Consider the following 21457-nt stretch of genomic DNA (forward strand, 5'->3'; position numbering starts at 1 on the left):
CCCACTAATTCTATCAAACATTTATGGAAGAAATAACTACAATCTAAACTCTTCTAGAGGATGGAAAAAAGAGGACACCCTCTTTAACTCAGGGTCAAAATAACATGGATACCAGAATCTGACAAGACATGAAAGGGACATTTAAACCCTCTGAAACACAGATGCAAAAATTATAAATACAGATTTAACAAACTGAGCTCAATTTGTTAACAGGATAAGACACTGCAAAGCAGTTGGGTTATTCCAGGAAGGCGAGATTGGTTAAGTACTCCAAAAAAATCTATTAATCTAATTCATAACTTTACCAGAATAAAGAAAAAAAAATCATAGGATCATCTCAATAGAGTCAGAAAACAAGTGTGATAAATTTCAGTAAAAGCTCTTTGCAAATCTCTTCTCAGGAGAGAAAGCTGAATGATGGCTCCCAGGCATACCCAGACCCTAATTCCTGGAACCCGGGCACGTTACCTTACATGGCCACTGCAGATTTGGTTAAGATCTTAACAAGGGGAGGTCATCATGGAGAGTCCAGCTGTAGGTGGCCCTAAATGTGATCATGGATGTCCTGAGAGGGGGCCGGATGGAGACATGGGTGTGGGAGGCCATGTGGCTATTGAAGCACCTGCTTGCTTTGGAGATGAAGGAAGAGTCTTGGGGACCAAGAACGGAAGGAATGAGCTCTGGGTTGGAAAAGGCAAGGAAACAGATTCCCTGGAGCCTCTGAATGGAGCTTGGCCTTACCCACGCCTTGATTTGGCCCAGTCCTGGATTTCAAATTCTGATCTCCAGAACTGGGGGAGAACATTATGTATTGTTTTAATCCATCACATTTGTGGTAATTTGTATAGCAGCCATGGGACACTCATACACAAAGAGAAAGAGCATCTATTCAAGGGCGCACAGGTAGCACTCTGGCTGTGTTCATTTGCTAGGGCCACTTGACAAGGTGTCACAGATCGGGGGGCTTCGGCACAGGAATTGATTCTGTCACGGTCTGGAGGCTGGAAGTCTGAGATGAAGATGTGGGCAGGGTTGCTTCCTTCTGAGGCCATGAGGGGGCTCTGTCCCAGGGCCCCCACCAGCTGCTGGGGGTTGCCGGCGTCCTTGTTGTTCCTGGGCTTCTAGAAGTATCACTGGCAGGTGCTATGTGGGGTACATGACAGACCCCCAGTAACACCCTGGGCACCATCGGGGGAGCGCTGCTGGGTGGCAGCATTATGCATGTGTCGTGCTGTCGTACACTGTTGCCAGGAGAATTAGGGGTGTCCCTGTGCAGCTCCTCCAGGAGGGACACCTCCAGGCTTGTGGCTTGTTCCTCTGAGGCTTCACCCGCCGGCCTTTCTCACCGCTGATTGTAATCTGCATCCTTTCTGTGTAATAAACTGTAACCCTAAGCATAGCAGCTTTTCTGATCCCGAGGTTCCTTTTAGGCAATCATCAAGGTCGAGGGTGATTTTGGGGACCCCTGACACAGAGTTAAATTACACATACACACGTGCACACACACGTCTGGTGAAAGCTGACATCGCTCAGGTTAATGAGCTCTGTAGGCTGTGATGAGCCACTAGTCCTGCTTGGGGAGCGCATGGTGATGTGTGCTGGGTGTCGGGAAGGGCGTGGGAGTTTCCACAGCGTCGGCAGCAGATGAGGTGAGTGGCCCGGGTGGTGCTGTGTCTTGGCCCTGCAGCAGAGCAAGAATGTGAGGCTCAGAGCTGCTTCCCTGGTGGCGGTGAAGGCAGGGGCCTCTCCTCCTGTCCTGTGTTCGTGGCCACGGGCAGGCGATGTGCCGGGCACCGGGTTTGGGGCTGGCCAGCACATCCGTAGAGAATTTGGTTCCTTCCACCGCTTGAGGACTCTGGTGATGTGCCACGCTGCGGGGCGTGGGGGCTCCCCTGATGGCTGCCCAGGGGCACCACCCATGCAGCCTGGGGTGTGAGGAGTAAATGGGGATGGATCTGAACAATGGGGGAAGGTGGACGCCAGGAGCCAGCATCCTCTCCCTCCCTCCCCCGGATGAATGCTTCCAGGATGCAGGGGTTCTCTGCGTTCCCAGGACATCTGTGATGATGGTGCCACTCGGCGTGCACCTGGGAAGATGTGGCCAGCCCCGTAAGGCACTACCTTTTATGTGCTTTCCCTCTTTGCCAGCCTCATCCCCACTTTCCCTTCACTCTTGCCTCCTTAAGATTGCACCTGTGGTCAAAGCTGAGCGGCTCTGCGGCTGGCGTCTCGGCTAAGGCAGCATGCTGCGCTGACCGGTGTGCGGAGGACGTCCTGGTGAGCGCCGTCTCGCCGGACCACCTAGCCCTGCTGAGGGGAGGGGCTGTCTGCCCGAGTCATCACAGCTGCCCCAGAGGGGGAGAGGGGTGGCCTGGGCTTGGCGAGGGGCTCCGTGTTCCCCTGTTTATACTCATACCTACTTAGGGCCTGAGAACCCTCTTTAACATAGGACAGGGTGCGGGTGCTCACATCCCGACGGTTCCGTGTCCAGTACCTGCACCGCTGGCCTTTCTCCACCCCCGGTGCATCTGCCCTCCCCCTGTGGGAGGCCCGTCTGTCCTGACTCACCAGCCCGGCCCGCTGGCTTCCCTTGGGGGAGAAGGGACGGCTGCAGGGGATGAGGCCGCGGGGTCCGTACCTCCTGCCCTCCTGCTGCTGAGCTGTGACCGGCGGCCACTTTCTCCCGGGCTGTGTCCCCTCGCTGGTTCCTGGTGACAGCCCCCCAGCCCCGCCTGCCCGCGGCCCTTCTGATCTGGAGATGCCCTCTGCTGCTCCTAGCTCGGGGGGCGTCGCCGTCGTGTCCTCGTTTCTCTGAATGAACAGTCCTTCCATTAAACTCTTCAGTCACCTGCTCTGAGTGTGTCGTTTATTACCCCCTGGGACCCTCACTGATGCCGTCTGTCTTGAAGCAACTATCAAGTGAGAAGTATTCTGACTTCAGGAATGTAGTTACCGCACCTGTGTTTTAAGTCACAGCAGCCTCACGTGTGTTTCACTAATTGTACGCACAGTCAGCCTCTCAGCATTCAGTCGGTGCAGGTCTGAGTGCGGATCTGCAGATCCCTTGTGGACATTCCCCAGGCTCCCAGCAAGGACCCGGAGCCCTGAGCCTGGGGGCGCCTGTCGGGGAGCATTGGAAATCTGGGGCCTCAATCGCCCGTGTCTTGAAGATGACTTGTGACTGGAGTTGGGGTCTCCAGCATCCCCGGAACCTTTAAAAAGCTGATTCCTAGCCACCCCCCCCTTCCGAGTCTCACCCACTGGTGCCTCTGATAATCTGATGATCAGATCAACGTTTTAAGTAACCAAGTGTCCCTTACAGGAACGGGGGAGTTTGATTCATAAAGTGGCCTTTGGAATGGAGGTCGGTAATGGGGGCGAGCAGCTCGCCGTCAGGGCTCAAGGTTCTCCAGGGCTCCTCCTTCCCGGACACGCAAGCGCGTTTCCAGCCCATGATTGCGACCTGTTCTGGCCTCTGGGCTGGGAGCAGAGGTGGCCTGTGTCACCCGGGGGGAGCCGGGAGAGCTGCTCTGTGACTCCCCAGGAGCTCCGACGGCACAGTAGGGGGGGCGGTGTGCGTCGGGGAGCCATTCACGGGGCAGCTGCCTGGACGCTGTGCAGACGCACAGTGGACTCTGAGGAGCATGGTCGGCGTGGTTTGGAGCTGATTGGAATTGCAGCCCAAGTGAACTTAACCTGGTTTATCTCCACTGAGGTACCGCCCAACTATTATTAGTTATAATTCTAAACACTATCTAGCATCATGGGAAAATGCTTATAAGCTGAAGTGAAAGAATCAGGCTGCAGTATTGCATGTAAAGTATACATGCACGTGGGCCTACACTGGACAGGAATGGATAAAAATTAAAATTCTTATATGACGGTGTTGGGAATTATGAGTTACTAAAATGAAAAACAATTTGGTCTTTGAATGTCTTCAAGATCTTTGAAATGATTGTAATAGTCTCTCGTCCTTCTCCTCTGCCACCCCCGCATTTTGTCTCTGGAGGAGCAGGGATGTAGGCACCTCCTCAGGGCACGGAGACGCCGAACCGTGTGGAGGCCGGAGCGCGGGGGGCGGGACGCCGTGCGGGCGGCAGCTGACCCGGGGCGGGGCGCTTGGACGTCGTGAAGTTCCTGGAGGAGTTGAGTGAGGTTCTTAGAATGCAAACCCAGACTTTTAGATTGGTTATTAGTACTCTTTTCTTATTTTCTATCATTACTGTTTTTCTTTTTCATCAGTTTTTAGCCATGTTCCATTTGAATGCAATGAACTCAGATCAGTGGCTGTCAAACAGGGACAATTTTTCTCCCCAGGGGACATCTGGCCATGTCTGGGGATGTTTCTGGCTGTCGTGACCGGGTGGGGTGTCCTCTGGTGGGTAGAGGCCACGAAGGCCCACCTCCTACAACGTGCACAGCCCCTCATCCACCATTCGCAGCCTTAGATCCTCCCGGGAGCGGCGGCCTGTGTTGGGGGTAGAGCACCCTGTGGGGTCAGTGCTGCCAGTGGTCAAGGGATTCCAGAGGGGGCTGGGTCAGACGAAAGAAGCCACACGGGAAGGAAACCTCCCAGCCTGTTGACACCGAGGCACTGCAGACGGCTGAGTGGTGCTGAACTGGGCTTCACCCCATGGCGATGGAGCGTACGAGGCTGCCCCGGCCAAGATGAAGGGCCTTTCTGCCGTACGGAGTTCTCCAATAAAGATTTCATTGTCTCGTTCCCCTGTGAGAAGTGAGCCTCGTATTTCTCTGTTCAACCTTCAGCAATAAAAAATTGTTCTGGTTGGGTCACTCCTGCTGATTCTTAATGAAGTGGTGTTTTATGAGGTGCCATTCAGTTCCAAACCTCAGCAAGAGTTGGGGGGCTGTGGTATGGCAGAGCGGCTGCACAGAACTTTGAAATGTATATTAATGGTCGTGTGCATACCTAACGCGAAATAAATACACGGTTATCAGAGATTTAATACACCTCATCCAGAAATGGATATATCACACATTAAAGCATAATCACTGGCTGGAAATAGATCACCTGCTAGCCTACATTCATTAACCTGCTCAAATACACTGCCCGGAACCAGATATTGTCCGTAGTGAGTCCGCTGTGTTGCTGCCTTCCCCAGACGCACAGCACCTACTCGGGTCCCCAGCACTGGGACGCTAACTTGGTGACCAACCCTCGACTGGAATACAGCGTCGCCTCGTGAAACGCGTCTTAGTGGTGGAGCTCATTGACTGAACGCCACATCCACTGTGCAGTCAGTGACCCAGCCGGGGCTGCCCAGGGCAGGCAGGCAGGCGTGTGCAGCTCTCGGGGGACCCCAGGGGGAGGCCGCTGCCCGTCTGTAAGTCTGTCAGTGATGGTGGCCAGCACACACTGGGGGACAGGCGCTGGTCCCTAGGAGCCACGGAGAAGGCAGCACCAGGGCCGGCCTCCCTCCCTGCGCTTGGGGGAGCCCCCCTGTCTGGCCCAGGGCACACGGCTGTGGCAGGGGAGCGCGTTTCACTGTGTCTTTTGTGTATGAATTCAGCTTACATATGTTACCCCTTTCTTCAGTCTCCAAAGACCGTTCTGAGAGGGGTTTGCAGAGTAGAAGACCCTTTCTGTGCGCTTTCTTAGGATTTCCTGCTTTGCCCAGGCCACTCTTGGTGTTCACTCCCAGCAGGCTTAACTCCTCCTAGAGGGATGAGTGTGTGTGTGTGTGTGTGTGTGTGTGTGTGTGTGTGTGTGTGTGTGTGTGTGTGTGTGTGTGATGGTGCGACTGTGTGTGTGTGTGTACGCGGGTGGGATTCACTCCAGGCTGTGGCTGTCTGCAGCTGAGCGGGGAGCTCAGATGATGTGGAGATGAGAGCTGGCAAGTCCAGAGGACAGCTGGCCTGCCCTCTTGATCTCGCCGGCGAGGACGCTGTGCTGGAGCCGAGGGTGACGTGGCCACGGTCCTGTTCGTCCTTGGGGAGCTGAGCTCTCCTGGCCCCAGGCCTGTGGAATATCAGCTGGGCCTTCAGGACGCACGCGGTGGGTGTGGCCCTTCAGGCAGCAGGTGGCCAGGAGGGATGAGATGGCGATGGCTGGGTGGTGTGATGAGCGTGTTCACTTTTGTAAGAAAGCACCCACTGGCTGCCGAAGGGGGACATGGTGGGAAGGGCCCTGCATCCCAGCGGCCACCGCTACCTGAACGCCCTTCCATCCACACGGCTGTTTGGGGCTGTGAGGTGGGAAGGGGCTCAGTTCACTCGGTTCCCAAAAGCATGTAACTGACTGACAGCCCCTGAAATCTCTAGATATTTCCATTCTGAAAACACCACCTCTCATTTGTTCAGTCTGAAGTTTTCTGCTTAAGACACAAATAAATGAAAAACCAGAATGTCTAGATCTCTTAGTCTCTCTCTTTCCTTACCTGTAAAATGGTCCAGTTGGACTCTAAGGATGAACTTCTAAAGTCTTATCTGGCACAATGATTAAAAGTGAGAAAAAACTGAATAAATAGAGCAGGGTTTTGGCCGTTGTGGGGGTGATGGGTGTCTGGCACCTCTAAGCCACTCTTGCTGTTCAACTTGTTCCTGTATTTCTCTTGAAACAACAGGGTCTCTGAAAGCCCCCTTGGCTTTTATTCTCAGGTTCACAGAGGATCCTCTGGTTGCAGCACAAGGAGGGGGCTGGGATGGGGAGCAGAGCAGAGGCAGCTGCTCATGGATGTGCTGCCGGCGAACCCGGGACTGACAAAGGCCCCTTGGTAACTAAGTGCCTCTTAGCAAGGGCTCCCCTGTCCACAGGCAGGTGCAGGGCAGGCCCAGCCTGCTCGCAACACGCAACACTGGTTTGCCTTTATGACCAGTGTCCTCAGAAGCAAACTGCCGTGCAGCCACCTGGTGTGGAGCTGGGTGGAGAGGCTTGTTAAAGAGCTCACTGGCTCCTGGCTCCAGAGGCCCTGGTTAGGTAGGTCTGGGACAGGGCCTGGGATTCTGTAATAAGCACCTGCTAAGGACTGGAGCACGTTCCCCCCGATTGGTCTGCTGAGACCCTAACCCCCATAGCGTGACTGCGCTGGAGACAGGGCCTTGACAGGAGTAATTAAGGATGAGTAAGTTGACAGGTGGGGCCCTGATCTGATAGGATTAGTGGCCTTGTAAGAAGAGATGAGAGGGCTGCTCTCTCTGCTGCATGAGCACAGAGAGGTGGCAGCTGTCCACGAACCAGGAGGAGGGCTCTCGCCAGAAACCAAATTGGCCTTCCTCCCTCCGGAATGGTGAGAAAATAAACTTCGGCCTGGTTTATGGTATTCTGTGCTGGCAGCCGGAGCAGCCGGACGTGGAGACAAAGAGGCCACAGCCTGTCAGGCTCTCAGGACCGTGTCCAGCCTCGGTCTGATGGTTCTACAGCTCGGCTTTCTGCTGAGCTCCCTGCCTTTGTGTTGAACCAGCGCTGGTTTGCCTTTGTGACCAGTGTCGGGAGGGAATGGGGCACGTGCGCCATGAGTGTCTAGAGCCACAGTGCTTCGCACAGATCACCTCCCACCGGCCTCACACCGCTCTCCACGCTAGTCTGGAGGGGAGGTCTGCTTTCTCCTACAGATTGGTGCACCGAGGGTCAGAGGACAGGGGCTGGCTAAGGGTCGCCCGGCTGCAGAACAGCAGCCGGGGTGAGTCGGGTCTAAGGCAGTCTTCCTCTGCACATCAGGCAGCCGGCGGGCGCTAGCACTTCCCCCCCCAGGTGTCTTCCTGTGTCTGCACGACGGCTCTTGCCCTGTGGCTGCCTGGTGGGTCCGTCGTCTCTGCGAGTTGGCGGTAGGAGCCCAGAGGCCCCCAGCAGCTGTGTGGGGCATCCACAGGGGACATCCCGCCTCTCCTGTCTCCCTCCCCAGTCCTTCTGGCTTTTGGAGATCAAAGCGTGGCCTCTTGCCAGGGCCGTGGGGCTGGTGTATTTCACCAGGGCTGCTTCCTGGCTCTGCCCCTGAGCTTGGTAGTGCTCCTCACCTTCAGATGGAGAGTCCATTCCGGGAAGGTACATATATTTTTTTCCAATCGATTACTTGTCAGGTCTAACAAGATCAATCAAATCATATGGCCAATAAAACTGATTTAGCACTCATAAAGTCCCATGACATCTCATCTGCGCTGAGGATGAATGACAGGGAGGCAGGGCTGTTCCGTGTCTCCCCACCCTCCGGGTCTCAGGAGGGCACCACACTCATGGGCTCACTCTCTGAGGCCCCCTTCCTGCCCCACGGACAGATGCCGGGGAGGTCCTGGCCACGCTGGTTGGAGGCAACGCTCCTGAGAAAGTGGGGATAGGACGGGCGTTATCTGTGAACCAGCGGGAGGAAGCAGGCGGAGACCACAGCCTCAGCGGTGCCACCAGAGGAAACGTCTGAGGTGCTGGGAGAACACCTCCTTAGGAGATGGATGTTTCCGTTTTGCCCTTGTGCGGGGAAGTTGCTTCCCCACCTGCCGTCTAATGCAGAACTGCGCCCACACAGCTGTGATGGGGCCTGAGACCTGCTCCCTCTGGGAGTGACTGTTTGGCCGCAGGTGTGCCCTGGGCCTAAGGGACGTCTAACTATCCCTGTGGAACTTGAAGGTGGGCACTTGGAGACGGCGCTCCCAGCAGAGGCACCAGAGGAATCCAACGCTTGCCTGGCAGCTTGTCCCAGTAGCGGAGGCAGGAGGCTCGTGGGACCTGGCTGGGGTCCCTGGAGGTGCCCCTCCCCATCTCTTCAGCTTTGGGAGCCTGAAACCTATACCCTAGAATCAATCCTTTTCTGGAGACAGCTGTGTGGATTTGTATGCCAGACAGCCAGATACACCCTGATTAAAGCAGGCTTCTTTGGGAAATGATCTGCTGTAGTACATTCAGATTTTGGAATTGAAATATTTGACATAAAGTGGAATTTAGGGACCAAGCAGTCTTAGGGTTAGGGGTTTGTAGCCGGCAGGAGTGTTTCTTATGGATTGCATCTGAAAGGTTTTTTTTGAATATTTTTAGATGCTCATGTAGGCTCTTGAGTTACCCCAGGCCCCACCATTCCCTTTTGCCCCACACCTTGCCTTCTTCACACAGCGCCACTCCTTCCCAGCCCCCGAGGGCGTTCAGCTTGTCACTCCTGACGGAGCCCGGCCCTGGGACTTCACGGAGAGATGTGGTGACTTTCCCAAGGGCCACGCAGTTAGTTTTTCTCATGACTGGGGCCTGAATCAAGTTTGTCTGACTTCCGGGAAAACTGGAAGTGGGATGCCAGCCATGATGTTTAAATTTTTCCCAACTTTATTGAAATATGATCGACATATAACAGTGTGTAAGTTTGAGGTGCACAATACGATGATTGCAAAGTGACTGTCACCAGAAGGTTAACATGATGATGGAGAATTTTATGTGTTGACTTGGCTAAGAGGTGCCCAGGTAGCTGGTAAAATGTAATTTCTGGGTGTGTCTGGGAGGGAGTTTCTGGAAGAGATCAGCATTTAATTCAGTGGCTGAGCTAAGAGGTTCACCCCCAGCACGTGGGGGGCACCCTCCAGTCCACTAAGGGCCCAAACCGACCAGGCCAATGAAGGAAGGGCGAATCCTCTCCATTCTTGAGTTGGCACGTCCAGCTTCTCCTGCCTGTAGACCCCGGAGCCTGGGCCTGCAGACTCAGACCGAATCTCGCCAACTGCTGGCTCGCGGGGGGCAGATGGTGGGACCCCCGGCCTCTCCAGCAGAGTGACCCAGTTCCTGGAATGAATCTCCCTTTTTGTCTCTCTCTCTCTCCAGAGAACCCCGACTGCTACACTAGCTCCGGTTGTCCTCTTCCTGGGCCTCTGACCTCATGCCCCTGTACCCCTAGGCTGCAGCTGAAGACAGGCAGGGACATCTAGAGAAGCCTTGTAAGCAGAGATGTGTCCCTTCCCGTCCTCAATCAGCAGCTCCTAAGCCCCTCTGTAGGGAGCCCTCGGCGATGTCCAGGTTTCAGGGTTGTTTTCTGGTGTCTGTGAAGTTTACTCACCTGCAGTGTTGTACGGGGCAGTGTTACATATTCTGGTTTAGAGTTTTGGAGCCAATAAAACTTGAGCAGCTCTTGGTGCCCTAAGGACATAGGGAGACAGTGTGTGACACAGATGGAGACAGAGGGCAGCCAAACGTTTGCCCAGGGTCCTTTTATAGTCCAGCGCTTTGGGGCAGCTGGCGTGGAGGCCTTCCTGGTGTCCCTGGGTAGGGGCCTGCCCCTCACGAGTGGCCTGAGGGTGAGGCCTGCGTGTTCATGGATGTTGACAGCTGGGTCCATGGAGCATACCTGGAGCCTGGCGCTTTTGCTCTGCTGGTGTCACTGGCAGGAACGTTGCCTTCTGGGCCTCAGCTCCGTCATCTGAGAAGAGCCTGGGCCTTCTCTGGGCCATCCGTGCCTGCGGGCTGTGCTTCCATTCAGATGGTCACTGTCTTGTGTGCCTGGCGTACTGTGAACCTCCACCCGTTCCCAGTAGTGGGCCTTCTGCGATGATGAACTGTGTCCTTTGTGGCCTGGCCCTCTCCCCTAATCCACGGCCGGGGCTCCGAGTGGGAGTGACGTGAGTCGGCACTGAGCACGGTGATGCGTTGACGGAATGCCATGCCGGGTGTGTTACATTCTCCCCCCGGAGGGGCTTGGCGCCCCCAGGAACTGTGCACTGTAGGACAGTGTTTGGTTAAGCCTGATATGTGTGTGTTTATGGATTTCCAACTTCCCTTTGCTCAAAGCTTGGCCAGAGATTTAGTCAGGGGAAAAACACCCAGGAACAGAGTTCTAAAATCACATGTAAGTGGGGGACATCTCAGAAACTCGGAAGCTTCTCTACACCATGACAAATGCAACCTGTCCACATGGGCAAATAATTTTGATTGATAAGTGGCCTATATGAGTTTTTGAGGACCAGCAGTAGCAAAGTATATATTTCAACAATTCCCCCACCCGTCCCTGTAACAAACAGCTATTGTTTGCAGCCCCGTTACTTCGTTTTGGCTTCGAGCAGGTGTGTGCTCGGCCCTGCAGGGCTTGTCCAGGGTGCCGGGTCAGAGGTGGTGAGAGGGCAGCGTGAGAAGCCGGGCCAGCTCTCTTCACCTGGGCTGGGCGCCTGGACCTGCTCCAGGGAGTGGGAGGCGAGGAGCCTCTGGGCATCCCTGGGGACAGGGGACAAGGTGCCTTTGGTTCTCGAAAGACGATGATGGACTCATTTTCCTGAGGGCAGGTTTGGCCGAGGAAATGGGTGAGGGGCCTTGTAAGGGCACTGACATCCTGCAGGGGAGCAGGGTCGTGCCGTGGACTGAACGTGTCCCCCCAGATTCATATGCTGACACCTGGCCCCCGAGGTGACAGTGTCGGAAGGTGGGGCCTTGGGAGGGATTGTGCCGTGAGGGTGGAGCTCTTGTGGATGGGATTAGTGCCCTTATAGGAGACCCTGGGCAAGTCCCCTGCCATCTCTGCAGTGTGCTGACACCGTGAACCAGGAGTGGACTCACCAGACACTGACTCTGCTGTGGCCTTGACCTTGGACTTCAGCCTCCAGACGGTGAGGAATACATTTGTGTTGTTTATGAACCACCCAGACTGTGGTGTTTTGTTACAGCAGTCCGAACGGACTGAGATGGTGTGGGGAGGGCAGGGCCAGCACAGGAGAGACCCCCAAACCAGGGGCTGAGATGGAGGCACAGCCCAGGGACACAGAGGAGAGGTGTCACGCGTCCCCCGCACCTGAGCGCCTTGGCCGCTTTCTAGCCCCCGGAAAAGGCCCTGAAGGGTGATGGATCGGGGCGTTGGAGCCTCTGGTAGTAAAAGGTCTGGAGAGATTAACTGGGGAAGTGACAGTGGTTAGAGATGCAAAGTGCAGGGAGAGTAGATTAGAGCTCGCTGATAGACAAGGAATAAAAATAAAATATAGGAAAGGGTGTAATTTCAGCAGAACAGGAAGTTTTATGAAGAGTTACTGCCCAGAGCCAATGATTCAGAGGCAGGCAGGGGGAAAACCCCAGTAAACCTGCAGGAGAGCCGTTTATGATTCGGAGAGTCCAGCTCAGTGTGGAAGGGCCAGTTCTTCCCTCCTGAGCTGGCCGGCCTTCAGCGACCCAGCCAGACTGTAAGCAATTCAAGGAGGGGAGCTTCTCTTTATAACACTTCTTACGTGACTTCTGGCCCCAACACTCTTCTTCTCCAACCCCTGTCATTAGAGGTTTTTACATAATCTTCACAAACTGAGAAATATTGAGAGCAGTAGGCTGGCCGGGAGGCTGACCCCTGTTCCCATCCAAGTGTGTGTCCCACCTAAGCTGGCATTGTCACCCGCCGGTCTGTGACATACCTACTGCCCGGCGGTGAAAGCAAATGGCCTGCGGTCAGACCAGGAGCACTGAGACCATGTGGCACCCAGGAGAGGGGCAGAAAGGATGAACCATGGGTGCTGGGCAGGGGGCCAGCCGGCCCTCCACGGTGACGTTTGCTGGGTTGTGGAGACGCTGCGGCAGCTCCCTCCTAGCAGGGATTTGAGCCACGCTCCCAGCCTTTCTTTAGGTTTATTGTACTTATATTGTGTCAGGAGGCTCAGAGCCTCTTAATTTCAATAGATTCCTAGGCCTGGATTATCTGGTAAAGTTATTTTGCTCTTCCATTGAGTACATGTTGTCATTTTAGCCTTAGTTTAATGCCTTTTGTTGAAAGGCACCTCAACATTTTTTGGGGGGGGTATAAGTACTATTACATGAACACTCTTCTCTAGTCATATCGTTTGTTCCATCACTGCCCCTAACGTGCCTGGTTACCTTTGCTTCAGATGAGCAATCTTCCCCTCCCCTCTCATGTTAAAGGCCTCCCATCTTTCTCAGATTCTTCTTCCTCTGTGAAGGTTTCTCCTTGTGCGGCAGAGCCAAGCGACAGCTCCTGTCTCTGAAAACGGAAGCACTGAGTCTCCGGCCTACGTACGTGATGGACAGACACAGCTCTGTGACAGCCTCGGCTTCTTGGCCTGCCAGTGGGCTTTGCTATGGACCTTCCCTAAGTGCACGCACGTCTGAGCTAAGTTGTAAGTTCCCAGAGGAACATCTTCGTCGATAGATGTCCATGTAAATATAGTTGAGACTCATTATTCAGAGCAGCTGGGGAAAGGCCAGAAGGAATCTCGCAGTCTGACGGCATTCACTGAAGCAGATGGATCACCTTCAAATTTACGCAGACACGAGTGAGATTAGCAAAATTTCATCCACGCATCACACCAGCTCCAAGTCTCTGTTATAGTGAATGAGCGAACTGTTAACGATAACTTGTATTTGATTTTGGCTTATTGTGTATTAAGCAGCCTTTCTATGCATTCTAAACTAGTTTGTTCTATTAAATTAGGTTAAATAGGCATCCTGCAGTCTTGTTCATGCTATTTCTTGGCAAGCATTTCTTACCTATTTACACTATACTTACAACATTCAAAAAATTCAGAACTAAGTTTCATATTTCATTTAAGAATTAATGTTAGTATTTTAGCTGCCCAGACAATGCGCATAAGGACACACATTCTGAACGAGGAGGGTCTGAGAAAGGAGAGCTTGATTTTCCAGCTCTGGCTGTAGGGAAAGGAGCCCAGGGTCGGAACTGGGGACCCTTAGCGCCGGGCGGTGTCCTGCCGTCACTGAGCTGGGCGGGCTCCTCCCCACGCTGAGCAGTGAGCAGGCCGGATGACCGCCCGGCTGCCTGCCCGTCTGAGTTTGAATGGGAATGTGTCAAAAGGCAGCCCGCAGGAAGCGGGAGGCCGGACCACGTGGTGCCTCCCATTGCCCGAGCCTGATTCAAGGCCCAGCTCAGGCCTGTCCCGCCGAGTGGATGTCCTCATTTTGGGTGTCATTTGTGGCTCATCAAGGGAAACATTAGTGGCCTTAATGAAATACCTTTATGTTGCTCTCGTTTGTCTATTCCGGCATGCTGGAGGGGAAAGCAGATGTTGCCGAAGCTAGCGTGCGGTCAGAAGGCGGTGATGGGCTCCTGCCGCCGGCGCTCCATGCACGTGCCACCCGGGTGGCTCCGTGGGGCAGGGCGGCAGGGCCGCTGGCTGACAAAGCAACATCCCGGCCATGTTACTTCCCGACTGCCCCCGGACAGCTGGAGCCGTGGTTACCTTGTTTCCGCCGAAAGGGACCTTATCCGTGGTTGAAATGAAATAGAAGTGATTAAACCATAACTTTGAGTTACTGGCTCTTCAGGAGCTCCTGGGGTATTGATGAGAGTCCTGCAAGAGTAAATTGTCATCCTCTTTGACTTATCCAGGAGTATATTTCACCACTAATTAAAGGTCACCTAGCGAGTGTTCCCTTGATGATAAGAGCTCTTGGATTCTGGAAGATTCTAGAAACGGTTGCTTAGCTGAGGGAGAGCGAGGCCCTCTTGCAGCTGATGTGCTCTGGGGCTCCAAGACACGCGCACACGGTCTGTCGTGAGCAGTGCTGTGGGCATCGCAGGGGCTGCTCTACTGACTCCGAAAACATGGAATCTAGCAGAAGAGGCCCAGTGGCCTTAAAACAAAGGGGCTTTTCTGGGCCCTCTATTGCTCGAGGTGGGCTTCGCCGTTGACAGAGCCATACTGTTGGATATCCTTTTCGTTAATGGTGTCACAGTCGCATCTAAAGGGCAAACACAGGAAAGGCAGCTATGATTTGCATTGAGCATGGCTGTCCCATTCCTGGCAGGACAGGTTGCTTCCAAGAGCAGGGCTGAGATGGCGTTGGTCTGTTCTGTCATATCTGTGAGGGTGCTGTGATGAATTTTCATGCCATTTGGTTTAAATGCAAATGTTAAAATAAATAATTGCTTTGCTGCAGGCATCGCTGAGCAGGCTGAGAATATCCTGTTATTAAGCACATGGAAAAGATGAATGTTCCAAAGGAAAAACTTGACATGTTATCAATTATCTCATGTAGAAGAATTAACAGAAAAAGATGCTTGTTAGAGCAATATCCTCTTCTCTAGTCCCACTCCAAGAAGCCTTTGTTCATCCTACTTGCAAAGCATCATGACCTCTCCTGTGGGCGGTGTTAATAGTGTTCACATACTTACTATGGTTTCTTGGGCAAAATATCGCTCCCACTCTCTGTATGTGTCAGCTGATGAGATGAGCAAAGGCATAACTCATGCAGTGTGTGCGTGCATGTGTATGCACGTGTGTGTGTGTGTGTGTGTCTTTTTCTTCCCTACACTGCACCGTCTTCAAGCAAATTTCATTCCTATTCTCCTAATATGTCTTTAAGCTGCCGGCCACCTAGTCATGCAGGCAAGGAGGCCCTCAGCCTGCGCCATGCAGGTCTCGCTCTGGATGGTGGGGACGAGACGAGCCAGTGCCAGGGGAGCACGTGACGCCCGTGGGACTCAGCAGGGGAGGGTCTGGCCCCTCCCCACCCGGTGCCTCCCTCTGGCACTGCCGCATTTCTCTGGCACCCCGCAGGGCCCCGGCCTCCCTTGATCTGTGACGTTTAGCTTTCCCATACAGTTTCACCTGCCCTTGCCGTGGGAGGGACTGAGAAATCCATCAATACCCGCTGCCCCAGACGCCATCTGTGTGCCCCTCGGCCTCCAGCCAGGCCTCAGGTTCGGCCTTGGCTGTGGCGATTGGCTGCAAGGGCCGGTCGTCCTGTGTGCTCAGGCCCTGCCCTCCCCGGAGCTCCAGTGTCGCTGTGCCCTGGCCTCCTGCCCGGGACCCGCTCCCATTCCGAGCAGGAAGCATGTGCCTGTGTGCAGGGGGCAGAGGCGCCCTGAGCCCACGGAGAGCGGGCACCTGCCCGGGGACTTCTCTGTGGGGACAGCCAAGTGGTGCCTCTGGAGGCCCGGCAGGGTGAGCAGCTCCCCTGGGGCGGGCCTGCCTGCCTTCTCCCAGCTCTCCACTCCTGCATCCCCTCCTACCTGGCTGACTGCACGCGGGTCTCCATTCCAGGTGCTGATTTGGGGGAACCCTGGCTAAGATGCTTAGAAACCAGAGTCTGGGGAATCAATGTTTGAAAAATAATCACCATGCCGACCAGTTTGCTTTGGCCAAGTTGCTTTTAGATAGTAGTTTTCTGGCTAAAATAAATGCTCCTAAAGGTTTACCTCTTCTTCCTTCCTGATCATTCATGGACATGTGCACACATACAGCCTCAGCCATGCACACACATGACAACTCCATCAAATACACACCCTCACACCCAGGCCCATGCACACACATGCTCTCTCTCTCACACACACACACGTGTGACAATCCTGTCAACATACACTCATACCCAGGCAGGTGTGTGTGCACCCACATCCAGGCCCATGAACTCACATGCTCTTACACACACACACACACACACACACTCTCTCTCTCTCTCTCTCTCTCTCTCTCTCTCTCTCTCTCTCTCCCTCTCTCTCTCTCTTACTTTGGTCTGCTGGCTCCTGACTTGCCCCTTTTCCCAGCCGGGCTGCACTCAGATGGTTCCTGTGTTTTATCCCCCTGACTTGGTCTCAGGCCTCCCTGGAGCTGGGGCGTTCTGCACGCTGCTGTGGGGAGCAGACTGTGGGTGGCTGACAGTGCATGAGGAAGGCTGCATCTGGGCCAGACAAGGCCTGGGGAGCTTGGCCTGAGATTGCTGTGTGCGTCAAAGGGTGGCCCTGACATGTTTGCAGGCCGACGGCTTCAAGGCCGGCTGTTACTGCGATTCGCTGCTCAGCTGACAGCACCTCTGCTTTCTGTCTGGGTGCTTCCATCCGCTCGTTTCGTCCCTCTGGTTTGCAGGTCACCCATTTTGGGAGGTGAGTCAGTCTTGGCAGAGCCTGGAGCCGACTCTAAAAAGACGAGGTATTGGGAGGCGTCTGCAGTGCCGTGGGGCTGTGGTGGTCTCAGAAGGTCAGGTAAACAGGGGCAGGGTGTGTAGGCTGGGGGACGTATGATCAGGGGGGCACAGGACTGGGGAGTGAGGCACTGGCTCTCCTCGTGGAGGCCGATGGGAGATTTCACTTCAGAACTTCGGGAAGCATGGGACGATTCGGCTTCAATCTGGAATTGAACTCACAGATTCAGCTCAGCAGAGGCATTTAAATGGCTCTCCAACAAAGCCATCACCCTTTCTGCTCGGTTTCCATGTCCTTTGTGGTGACACGCGTACATAGCCTATTGAAGATAAACCTTTGCCCCTCGGTGTGTTAATGCCTCTTAGCATCCTATCAAATACATACCTTTTCACTTCAAAAAATATTTCTACTGGGGCTTGAAATTAAGCTGGGGCTTTTTTCTTCTCTCGTCCTGGTCTGTCTGCAGTACAGGTAGCATTTGGCTGTCCTGCTGAGTGGGGTTCCTTAGGAAATGGGGGGTAGGCGGTCCAGACAAGATTGCAGTGACTCTAAGGATGTGGTGTCCTTTCATGCCCTCATTTGCAGCCGTGCATGCAGCTCTGTGCATTTGTATGTCATGTACAGATTTGTGTAACCTCCCCCCAAATCAATATTCCATCAGTACAAAGAGAATCGCTGCACCCTGGCAACAAGGAATCATCTTTTGTTTTTATCATTTTGAGAAATATTATGTAAATGGAATCATATATTACCTGTTGCGATTGACTTTCTCCCCTAAGCCCTGAGATCTATCCAGGCTGTTGTACACATTCGTTCCTTTTTATCGCTGAGTGGCGTTTCTTGCAAGGCCGATCCGAGAGTGTGTTTACCTGCTCGCCCACAGAAGGGCTTCCATTTTCTGTCATTATGAATAAAGCTGCTACCAACATTTGTGTACAAGTTTTAAAAATGGAACTATAGTTGATATATGATAGTATATTGGTTTTAGGTGTACAATGGAGCCATCCTACCAGTTTGTGTGTGTGCATGTGCGTGTGTGTGAACATTTTCATTTCTCCGGGATACATGCCTGAGTGTGAGTGGTGACCTGAGGGTCACAGGGTAAGTGGGGGTTCAGTTTTATCAGGAGCGGCCCGTCTCCAGGGCCGTCGAGCCTCGGCGACGTGCAGGCTCTGTGTCGCTCCCAGTCTGGGGGCGAGTCCGTGGGAAGACCAGGCCGGGCTGTGACCTCGGACACGGCAGTAAGAGCGGCCCCGGCCCCGCTCTCCACCCGCCCCCTGGTGCCTGCCCGCCGGGCCTTGTGCCCAGCTTTTGGGAAAACTGGTTTCTTTCAATGACTAAGCTTTCAATTACTTTAGGATTTCTGAGTCCCTATTTGCTTGCCATCTTTATCTTTGCCATTGGTTTGTGGATTGAACCATCTCCTATCTGTGTGGAACATGATAAGTATGAACAAACATAATTTCTAATGAACGAGTGACGCTCTCCCGACTGCATGTCCCCACCCTGTCTGTGTGGCCCCCCTGTCTGTATTTCCCACTGGGGCTCAGTCCCGCCTTCCCCCACACCTGCCCGGCTTGCTCTCTCTGCTCCCCGTGTCCCTGGCCTCCTGGCTGTCCACACCGTTCTGCCGGATGGACGCATCTTTAGAATTTCTGTGTGTGAATCCCAAGAACACCAGCGCCTGGCCTTGCGCGTGTGCTCCGGAAACCTCCTTCTGTCCCGGTCTGCGTGGTGCCTGACCTGGACGTCAGGTGTCGGCAGCCCCCTCCCCTACTCTGACTTAGTCTGGCTGACGAAGAGCATGCCTGTTTGAACTATTTAGGTGGCAGAAAGGTTGCCCCTGTGATGCAGTTAGGTTTTACAACGTCAGACATTTGAAATTATGCTCGTGGAGGTTTTTGGTTCATTTTCCATCAAACAGATTGAAAAATAATGGGACAAGCGGGGGTACTTTTTAGTTTTGCTACAGTCTGAAGGGAATTAATTTATCCCTTTATAATTGAGGATTAGATCCATAGATGATTTTTAGCTGGAGGCTTGCTTAAGCCATGTAGAATTCTTAGTAATCAAACATTTCAAGTGTTTCTTTTTCTTTTCTTGAATTTATTTTTGTTATTTCCTGACTGGATTAAGACACAAACAGATGGAATGTTTTCTAATGGTCTGGCTGATGCTTGAAAATAATGTCGTTTTTTTTCTTTTCCCGAGTAATAAAAACAAAATCAAAATGCCTTCTTTGTTTGGGATAATTTGATAGTCAGATCTGTTGGAGTAAATAACAGAATCACTGAGACGGCAGTTAGGAGCAGACTGTGTGGTCAGACTGGATGGGTTTGAGTCTTAACCTCTTATTGACTGACTTTGGGGAAAGTATTTAATTTCTTGTTCTCAGCTTTCCTCATCTGTAAAATGAGGATAAGAGTGAAACTTTCCTCTTAGGGTTGTTTTGAAGATTAGAAATCATGTTTATAACTTAAAAAAAAATTTAGGACTGTGTCCTGGCACATTGTGAACATCATTGTTTTGAGCATGCTATTTATTTTCTGGGGAATTATATAATTACTTGGAGCAAGAGACTAGCTGTCATTCATAAAAATCCTGATTACTGGAGGCATGTGGGAGGGTGGCTGCTGCCTCAAAACTTGACACCTGTCGGTAGTAACTGACATGCATGGAGAATTTTCTGTGTGTCAGGTGCCTCACTAAATACCGTGTATGGTCTGTCTCATCCTCACACTGACCCAGTGGGGCAGGTGCATCTACCTTCTGTAGATGGGAAACTGGGGCCTAGAGGATTGGAGTGCATTTCCCACGGTTACAGATGTGTGATAAATCCCAAGGTATACATGTCATGAACTGCAGAGCTGGGATGAAGCCTCTACTGGACCACTTTGCCCTCCAAGTTACACTGTTTTCAGTCTAGTTGGGTTTAATTAAGGAAGCCATAATGAGGAGACCACGTTTTTTTCACTGGACTAATAAACTGTACAATCTGTGGGAAAATGGGGGTGTATTTCTGTAGCATTCGTTTGTTCCTTTACACAGTAAACATTTACTGAACATGAGCTGAGTGTGGGCTCTGGCCAGGGTCTGGAGGAGCAGGCGGAGGATGGGATGTCATCCATCTTGTGGGGCCTCTGGTGGCCCTGCCCCGGGTGTAAGCACCCTTTGTAGTGGAGGTCAATTCTAACGAACGTGGGAAGTAAGCCCTGTGGTCTGATCTTTCTGAAGTATGATGTAAGCCAACTTCCCCCAGAATTGTACTCGATATAGCCTGCTATATATTATAGCCCGTTTGCCACTGGGCCTCTGAGTACAGAATTTCCTTTCTTTCAATTTTTAGGTTTGGGACTGAACAGCATTTTGTGACGGTCGGGTGTGATCCCTAAAGGGAGATAATCTAAAGCTGCCTGAAGTTACTTGTGCTTAAATACTCCATGCAAGATCATTTTTACCCTCTAAGAGAAGGTTTATTTCTAGACACCTAAGTCCTTAAACTAAGGCCATAGAGAGAGATTCCCTCATGCTTTAATTGTGCGGTGTTAGCCCTGTCTCCAACCTCTTGAAATCCTAGAGTTTCTGGCCAGCTCACACCTCAGGGGAGGGAGAGGAGCGGGGCTCTTAAGTCAGTCAGGCCACAATACGTCATATTTCACACAAAGCTGAACCCAATGTCCCTCAGCCTACAGGCTTCATTTACAAATATTGTCCTTAGTGTTTTCTTATTGAGGCCAAGCCTTTCATCAAGTGTAGGAAGAATCTTGGATCGTCAGTTGGTGAATGTGTCTGCGCTGAGCTCCCAGAGGAAATCTGTCTTTTAAAATTCATGTAAAGTCAGTGAGTACAAGATGTGGCTCAGGAATTCTCAGGTCAATGAAAACAATGTTTTGATTTGACAGCAAGCGTAAGGTGACCCTAAGTTGTGAATTTGTTCAGAGTTTCTCTGAGTGAACGGGCCCCAGCCAGAGTGCGGAGAAACCTCCTTTATCTGATACTCTGCGGTCCAGCGGAGCCACATAGTAGGTTCCAGAAAGGGAACCCACAGCGAAAATTCCAAGGCTGCCCCTTGAAAATGCGACCATCAGGCCTCAGCTACTTCTTTCTTCGGCTTTCCTCCTAATCCCACCCGAATAGACTCTTTCCAAGTTTCAGTCTCATTTTCATTCACTGCATAACAAGGCGGCAGATTTTATGTTCTGGGTTGGCTTTGACCCAGCACTGTGGTCCATCCCGTGGGACAGCAATGGACGCTGCGTAAACTGTCCCACGGTCATGTATGTTTTAGCAGCTCTGGGTTGATCACAGCAGGGCACGTTTCTTTGCTGGAGGGCTTCACAGGGCCTTTGCCTTGTGGATGGCGGTGTCAGTCTCTAAGGGAGCGTCTTAGACACCATTTTCCACACCCATCAGGAGTTTTCCAAAATGTCAGGGCTGCCATGGGGCACCTCTTGAGGTACCAGCAGCATCACAGTCTGCCTGACTGGTACTCCCGGGTACTCTGCACATGTGTTCCTTAATTTGCCACTTTTGGGGCTTGTTTTTTATTTTACCCATGTAATGTTTGGATGTGTATAATATAAAAAGCAAAAGTTCTGTTCACCTCACCCCTTCTGTTCATTCCTAGAATCCATACAGTCAGTTCTGCTATAATGTGACACATACATTCCTAA

This window comes from Manis pentadactyla, chromosome 7 (assembly GCF_030020395.1).
Source record: "Manis pentadactyla isolate mManPen7 chromosome 7, mManPen7.hap1, whole genome shotgun sequence".
NCBI classification, from domain to species: domain Eukaryota; kingdom Metazoa; phylum Chordata; class Mammalia; order Pholidota; family Manidae; genus Manis; species Manis pentadactyla.